This window comes from Capra hircus, unplaced genomic scaffold (assembly GCF_001704415.2).
Source record: "Capra hircus breed San Clemente unplaced genomic scaffold, ASM170441v1, whole genome shotgun sequence".
NCBI lineage: Eukaryota > Metazoa > Chordata > Mammalia > Artiodactyla > Bovidae > Capra > Capra hircus.
In genome coordinates, this window is record NW_017189742.1 from 10,810 (window position 1) to 17,292 (window position 6,483).

At 48.3% G+C, this 6,483-nt stretch overlaps 1 pseudogene; it reads right to left on the reverse strand.

The window, feature by feature from the left end:
- Positions 1 to 2,912: 2,912 nt before the first annotated feature.
- Positions 2,913 to 4,201, reverse strand: LOC108634656 (annotated as a pseudogene).
- Between the last annotated feature and the right edge of the window lie 2,282 nt (positions 4,202 to 6,483).

Here is a 6,483-nt window from a genome sequence, read left to right on the forward strand (position 1 = left end):
CTTCCTGACTGACTTCACTCACTATGATAAATCTCGGTCCATCCATGCTGCTGTCAATGAGATTTTTTCGCTCTTTTTGACAGCTGAATGATTCCCGTGCGTAGATGGGTCAGTGACTTTATTCCTCTATTGATGGACATTTCGACTGATGCTCTTTATTGTGCTGGGCTTAGTCGCTCAGTCGTGTCTGACTCTCTGCGACCCCATGGACTGTAACCCGCGAGGCTCTGCTGTTCTTGGGGATTCTCCAGGCAGAAATACTGCAGTGGGTTCCCACGCCCACCTCCAGGGGATCTTCCCAATCTAGGGATTGAACCCAGGTCTCGAATTGCTGGCGGATTCTTTACCAGCTCAGCCACTGGGGAGGCTCTCTATTAAATATTGTCAATATTGCTGCCTTGAAAATAGGGTTGCAAGTATCATTCTAAATTAGGTTTTCTCCGAACCTAAGGCAATGGGTGGGCTTGCCCGATCATGCAGTAACTCTTTAATGTGTTTCAGCAATCTTCACACTGCTTTCCTTCATTACCGCCCCCGCCCATTTACATCCCCGCCCACAGTGTAGGAAGACTTCTTGTTTGCCTCGCCTTCCGCATCATTTAAACTTCGTAGAGCTTTTGGAAGATGGCGGTTCTGAGTGCTGTGCGTTGATACCATGTTGCAGTTTTGATGGGCATTTCTCTATGAATCATCGTTTCATGAGCTTTATGGCCTGGAAAATCCCATGGACAGAGGAGCCTGGTGGGCTACAGTCCATGGGGTCGCTAAGAGTTGGAGACGACTAAGCAACTTCACTTTGACTTTTCACTTTAATGCACTGGAGAAGGAAATGGCAACCCACTCCAGTATTGCCTGGAGAATCCCAGGGACGGCGGAGCCTGGTGTGCTGCCATCTATGGGGTCGCACCGAGTCGGACACGACTGAGCGACTGAACTGAACTGAACTGAACTATAGCGATCTGGATACGTTCTTTGAAAAAATATCCATTTAGATCTTTGGCCCATTTCTGGTGTGTGTGTGTGTGTGTGTGTGTGTGTGTTTGTTTTTTTGTTGGTTTTTTTTTTTTTTTGAGCTGCATGCGCCGTTTGCTTGTTTTGCAGATGAATTACTTGTTGATATATTTTCTTGCCAACTTTTTTCCACTCTGAGGGTTGTCATTTTCTTTCGTTATGGTTTCCCTTGCTGTGTAAGTGCTTCTAAAGTTAATGAAGTCCTTTGCTGAGTTTTTCTTATTTCTATTTTTCATTATTCTAAGAGGTGGATCCAGAGGGAATTTGCTGTGATTTATGTCAAAGCCTGTTTTTCCTATGCTTTCCTCTAATGGTAGGGAGAAATTGTCTCTCCATTTACTTCTTTAACTAATTTGGAGTTTTTCTTTAAATGGGTAGGGAGTGTTGTAATTTCATTCTCTTTTTGCTTGTTTAAGGACCCTCCTCCCTGTCCTCTGTCCTGGCTATTAACAAGTTACGTTGGCCTCTTAACCATCTGCCCTGTTTTGAATTCTTTTTCCAGGACCTATCCCAGGACATTTGTTGAGAACAGGTGTATTTTGGTCAGCACAGGTTTTTCCGTTGTTGTTACCAAAAGCAGCCACAAGGCGGCATTTTTCATTCTCCACGTTTTGGGTAATTTATTGTTTTCTAATAGAGTTGATTTCCGACTCTGTTTGTTTTAGGTGTACAGGAACTTGATTCAGTCATAAATAGATGTACGGCTGTTCTTTTGGGGGATCTTTTCCCATGAAGGTTATCACAGTGTGTTTCCTTCAACTTGCTGTGCTGTTCAGTTGGTCCTTTTAGATGACCTGTTTGATATGTAGTGATGTGAGCATTTTAATCCCTCTTAGTGTATCCCTCCTGCAACGTTTTAAAAAAATAATCATGAGCTGGTTTTTAACTCTGAGTCTGTTTCTATTTGCAAATTATTTCATTTGCATGAATTTCTGGCTTCCACTTTTCAGTACTATTTTAGGATGTTTGCCTTTGGTCTCATACCTCAGTGATAATCTCTCAGTACATCCATGCTGCTGCTCATGGTAGTGGTTTGTTTTTTTTTTTTTTTTCCTGAGTGTATTCCACAGTACAGATGGGCCAGTTAGTCTTCATTTTTCTGTCGATTTTTGGTTAATGCTCTGACCTGGCTATTGTGAACAGTGCTGCCCTGAAAATAGAAATGTACATATTCTTTGGAATTAGGATTTTTTCCAGATCAAAGCAAGGAGTGGTATTGCTGGAAAACGGGATAACTCTCTATTTTGTGTTTCAAGCAGCCTCCAGATATTTTCCTTTGTGGCTGCACCCACCCATTTACAACCCTGCCCACGGTGTAGGAGGGTTCCCTGTTCCCCTCGCCCTCAGCAGCACTTAAGCTTCGAAGATCTTTTGAGGATGGCCGTTCTGAGCCGTGTGAGAAGATGGCTCATGGTAGTTTTAATTTGCATTTCTTTACTACTTACTGATGATGAGTATCTATCCACGGGCTTTTTACCTTCTATGGGGGAGTACAGTTAACCTCCGGAAAGTGGCCTCTTGAAAGTCAGCCCTGTTTTGAATTCTCTTCATGTGATTTACCCCGGAAGATTTCTTTAGGGCTGGTGTCATTTTTTTAAATTTTTTTTTTACCTTCTTGTTAACATTTTTATTATAGTATTTCCTTTTAAATTCATTCAAAACAAACAAAAAAGGAAAACAAAGACAATGGACCCAGAAGGAATGCAGGATTCGTTTCAGTTACAGCGCAGAGATTCTTCTCTCGGTGGGAACTGTGCTCTTGGTTTCAGCAATAAGTGAGGGGAAGGTCTTGCGCTTTTGAAGTTCTGAGGGGTGCAGGGCGTCCGCGTTAGTAGGGGTAGATGGGAAATGCTATCTGCAACCGTCCAAGGCTGGAACGGCCTTCCTGTCACTGTGGCGTCCACCTGCTGTCAGGGTTAGTTCCAGATTTTGAGGAAGCTGTCCCAGGACCCCGTCGCCACGGCCATCCCGTCATCAGTTACCCCCAGGCAGCTCACGCGGTTGTCATGCCCGGCCAAGATCCCTGCCCCGTGGGCTTTGAGGGCGTCCCAGACGTTGCAGTTGAAGTCGTTGTACCCTGCGAGAAGGAGGCGCCCACTCTTGGAGAAGGAGCCGGAGGTGATCCCGCAGATGATGTTGTCGTGGGAGTAGGTCCTGAGCTCCTGGTCCGCACGGAGGTCGAACAGCCGGCAGGTGGCGTCGTCTGAGCCAGTGGCAAATGCGTTGCGGTTCGGGAAGAAACAGATGGCGTTGATATCGGGCTCGTGGCCGGTGAAGGTTTGCTGGCACACCCCTTCCCGCACGTCCCAGAGTTTGGCTGAAGCGTCACAAGCACCAGAGACAGTCTGGTGTCCGGAGCGAGTGAAAGGCTCATGACGTCCCCGGTGTGTCGGTGAATGTGGTCGTCTGCTGGCCAGTCTCGATGTCCCACAGGGCACAGGTGGTGTCTCCAGAGCCGGTAACGATCTGATTGTCACCCAGAAAACGGCAGCACGACAGGTAACCTGTGTGTCCAGCCAGCTCACGATTCACACGACATTCCCTTCACGAGTTTTCAGATTGTAAATGGAGCAGATGTTATCCAGGCCTCCGCAGGCCACGTAGTTCCCAGAAGGGGCATAAGCGCACGTCATGACCCGCGAGGAGCGCAGAGGGATGGCATGGACCTTGTTTGTGGTGTAGCTGTCGCAGATAATAAGTTTACCGTCCTGCGAGGCACTGACTAGAAGCCTGGAGTCGGTGCCCCAGTGCATGGCATAGATCTTGGCCAAGCGTCCCCTCAGCGTCCTCCTGGTGCGCGTCTGGACTCTTCCCACAGGGTCAGTGTTTGTGATCTGAGAGAGAGTCGCGTCTGCACACGCCTTCCGAGCATCTCCAATTTGGTCTGTAAGCTGTTCGGCCTCCTGCCCTGACTGGTCAAGTTCACTCATCTTCTAATCTTAGTGCTCTTCAAAGCCACCTCAAAGAATCTGAGATCTTAATTCAGAAGTGCTGCTGGTCTGTTCTCCCAAACATGTAAAACTGTCTGCAACAGAGAAAAGGCTCGACGCCTCGTCCCGCCTGCCGCGCCCGCTCCCCGCCGCCTCAGCCGCCGCTCCGGGAGGTGGTCGTGCTCCGGCCGCTCCGCGGGCGCTGCGGGCAGGTGCGCCGGCGAAGCTCGGTCCGGTCGGTCCCGCGGCGGCTGCTCCACTCCCGCTCCCGCTCCCGCCGCCGCCGCCGCCTCAGTCCTCCCCTCAGACGCCTCCAGCCATCGGGATGGCCGCGGCGGCCCCTCGGCTGGTGTCATTTAGAGCCGAGCCCAATAGCCCCGGTTTTCAAGTGCTTCTTACGGGGAATAACCACAAGGTGGCAGCATTTCTTCATGCCCCCTCTGGTTACCTGGGCAACCAGAGCCGTAGGGCAAATCTGGTTTCTGGGTTGTCAATAAGAATGCATCCTGGGGATCTTCCAGACGCAGGGACTGAACCCGCGTGTCCTCCGTCTCCTGCATTGGCAGATGGATTCTTTACCACCAGCGCCACCTGGGAAGCCCTAAGGCTTGTGTCTCCTTATTTCTTCCCTCTTACCCTTCATCCCCCAGGCGGTGCCAATGATTGCAACACCACTCTGCAGAGGGACCTTTCCTCTCAGTGGGGTGACCCTAAGGAAGGAGGCTGGAGGTGGGAACCCCACCACCAGGCGACACGGGGCCCGGGGCACTTTGCAAAGCTCTTCCAGCCCAGAGACCCCACCATCCTTTGGGGGCACTAGGTTTAGTGCTGCTGCAGGAGGGTCCCACAGGATCTGGAGACCGGGCTGGGGGGCTGATTGGCTGGCATATCCTCCCCAGCGCCCTCAGCCCCAGGACCCGCCTGGGGACCTAGCCTGCTCAGGCCCCAGGGACGTGATGCCAGCCCAGGTCCCCAAGGCCCGAGGGGAACAGAGTCAGCAGCTCTTTTGTCTTTCTTTCTTTCCTGTTAGGTTTATTTTGAATTTGAGTATATAGGTGATTTGCACTGTTGTGGTTTTTTTTTTTTGTTAATGTCTAAAGCAACGTTATTCATTTATACATAGATGTATATATGCTCTTTTGGGGTTCTTTTTCTCATATAGGTTATTTACAGTCAAAGTAGGGTTCCCTGTGCTCTACAGTGGGTCCTTATGGATTATTTTATAACCAGTAGTGTGTATATGTTATTCTCAACATATGTTTCTCCCTGCACCTGGCCTTTCCTTTTTGGTAACACGATTCTTTACTAAGTATATGAAGCTGTTACTGTTTTGTAAAGAAGCTCATTTGTTTCCATGTTTGGATTCCGCCTAGAAGTGATAACAGGCGATACTTCGTCTCACTTAGTTCATCTAGTGTGATCGTCTCTGGCTCTTCCCTGTGACTGGAAGTGGCTTCCTTTCATCCTTCTATGTCTGGGTTTGTGTATCTGAGTTGACTCACTGAAAAGGGGATGACAGAGGATGAGATGGCTGGATGGCATCACTGGCCTGATGGACACGAGTCTGAGTGAACTCCGGGAGTTGGTGATGGACACGGAGGCCTGGTATGCTGCGATTCATGGGGTCGCATAGAGTCGGACACAACTGAGCGACTGAACTGAACTGAGCTGACCTGACCCCGGCTTCTTTAACCGTTCACCTGTCCTTCTACACTCAGGTTTCTTTCGTATCTTGGCGAGTGTATCCAGTGCTGCCATGATTGTCAGCGTGCAGTATCTTGAAAATTTCGTTTTCCCAGGATCCATGCCCAGGCATGGGATGGCTGGGTCACATGGTACTTTGTTGCTGAGTGTCTGAAAGCCCCTCTGTATTGTTCTCCAGAGTGGATGCACTGATTTACATTCCCATCTGGGGTAGGAGGGTTCCCTTCTCTCCACACCCCCTCCAGCATTTATTGTTGTCGAATTTTTGAGATGGCCATGCTAACTGGTGTGAAGTGACATCTCATTGAAGTTTTGATTTGCATTTCTCTAATGATTAGGGACGCTGAGCATCTTTTTGCATACTTTATGTCCACCTGGGTGCCTTCTATGGAGAAACGCCCATTTCGATCTTTGGCCCACTTTTCCATTGTTTTATTTTTTTTAATTGGGCTACCTGGACTGTTTGCATGTTTTGGAGATGAATTCCTTGTATCTCCATTTGCAAACACTTTTTTTTCCCCACCCATTCTGAAGGTTGTCTTTTTCTTTCATTTATAGTTTACCCTGCTGCTCAAATGCTCTTAAGGTTAATGAAGTCCCATTTGTTGATTTTATTGTATTATTCTAAGAATGAATCCAAAAAGAACTAGCTGCGATTTATATCAAGCCATGTTCTGTATATGTTCCTCAAGAGCTTTATAGTATCCATCCCTCCATTTAGATCTCTGCTTTGACGTATGTTTTTCTGCAGGGGGTTAAGCAGTGTAGTAATTTCATCATCTTTTCACTAGTTTGCGGAACCTCCAGCCTGTTCCTCCATGCTGACGGTTAACAGCTT